Raw genomic sequence first — 1,950 nt, 5'->3', positions numbered from 1 at the left:
TGGCACACGCCTTTAATCCCAGCACTTGGGAGGCAGAGGCAGGCGGATCTCTGTGAGTTCGAGACCAGCCTGGTCTACAGAGCTAGTTCCAGGACAGGCTCCAAAGCCACAGAGAAACCCTGTCTCGAAAAAAAAAAAAAAAAAAAAAAAAAAAGAAAAAAGAAAATTCCGGAAGGTTCTCAAGTTCAATTAGGACACTGGCTGTGGAATTCCTGGTCTCTGGCCTGAGGTGCCCGCTGGCCGAGCAGAGGCTCATGGGCGCTGCGACGTTTGGCTGCCTAGTGGCAGGGAGGCTGGCAAAGGAAGCCAGCACCCATTTGGAGCCATGAATATTGTGCGGACCCCATCTGTGGCTCAGACTGGCATTTCGGAGGAGGTGTTGGACAGTCTGGCTCAGCAGACTCCTGTGTGCAGTGCTGCTGTCCTCGGTTGACTCCTTCACGCGGTTCACATGGAAGACGTCGGACAACTTCTACAATTGTGCTTCATCATTTTCTCTCTCTCAGGCCCAGATGACACCAAATCCACCTGAAATGCTCATCCCAGCACCTGTGGTCCTGAAACGGTACCAAAGCTTTCACAGACGACTGGCACAGAACCCGCTCTTTTGGAAAACATAATTTGAATAAAATAATTTGTCACGTCATTTAAAAGCATGAAGTCAAAGGGGTCATGAAGCTTACCTTTCAAAACTGCTCAGTGACTATGAAGTGCACCCCAAACCCCTATACACATTAGAAACACAATGTTGTAATAGGAGCGGCGGGGCTGTGTCCCCAGCACCCCAGCCACCTGGCTAGCTTTGCCCCGAAATAATTACACGGACACTGTATTCATTTAAACACTGCTTGGCCCATTTCTATCTAGCCTCTTCTAGGCTAATTCTCACATATTAATTTAGCCCATTTCTAATCATCTGTGTAGCACCGGTCTTACCAGGAAGATTCTAGCCTACGTCCATCCTGGGTCGGAGCTTCATCGTGTCCATCTTCCCAGGAGTGGGGAGCATGGCATCTCTGCTCCAGAGAGCAGAGCTGTCGAGTCTGAGCTCACTTCCTCTTCCTCCCAGTATTCTGTTCTGTTTACTCCTCCCATCTATGTTTTAACCTATGGGGCCAAGCAGTTTCTTTATTACTTAACCAATGACCTTCCTCTATCAACACCAAAAGAGGAAAATGTTCAATATTGATTACCTTTCCCTTAGAAGTGAGAAATACACCGGACGGTGGTAGTGCACATCTTTAATCCCAGCACTCGGGAGGCAGAGGCAGGCAGATCTCTGTGAGTTTGAGACCAGCCTGGTCTAGAAGAGCTAGTTCCAGGACAGGAACCAAAAAGTTACAGAGAAACCATGTCTAGAAAAAAAAAGTGTGAAATACTTCTTGGAGCAAACGTTTTCTATTGACTGTTATTCATTTCTTAAAATAAAACCGACTCACAGTAGTAGTACTGAAAAAAATCCATTCTAAGATAATATCTTCCCTCTGCATTACATTTCTTGTAGGGGACTATGGATGGTACCATGACCAGAATGCAGTTCAAATTCAGATCCACATGATACACATGTGCCTCCTGTAATTTTTCTTCAGTCAAAGTCAATTATTTCTCAGTTTCAGCTGATAATTCCCTGTGACTGTTTAAGTCTTTGTCACCACCTAAGGTTTTGTTTAAATGAATTATTTGATCAGGTTTTATCCTAGAAGTGGGGCATAGACTGGAAATGTCTCTTAGCAATCTTTGGAAGTCTTTAAGAGTCTGCAACTGGTCTCTCCTGACTTGTGCTTTTTGTGTTCTAACTTTCTGTAAACCTATTTTATAACCTAGGAAACTGACAGAATCTCCTCTTTGTATTTTTTCATGAGCAATTTATAATTCCCAATGAGGTAAAACTTTCTTTACTTCTTCAAGCATTCTTTCTAGAGTATCTAAATTTGAATCAGATAGCAAAAT

General features: G+C 44.1%; 1 pseudogene; it reads left to right on the top strand.

Moving 5' to 3' along the window:
- Positions 1–325: 325 nt before the first annotated feature.
- LOC106144024 lies at positions 326–620 on the top strand (annotated as a pseudogene).
- The last annotated feature ends 1,330 nt before the right edge of the window (positions 621–1,950 follow it).

The sequence above is a fragment of the Microtus ochrogaster genome, chromosome 21 (assembly GCF_000317375.1).
Source record: "Microtus ochrogaster isolate Prairie Vole_2 chromosome 21, MicOch1.0, whole genome shotgun sequence".
Lineage (NCBI taxonomy): Eukaryota > Metazoa > Chordata > Mammalia > Rodentia > Cricetidae > Microtus > Microtus ochrogaster.
The sequence above is the reverse complement of the archived record's forward strand: the minus strand, read 5'-3'. Positions and strand labels throughout refer to the sequence as shown.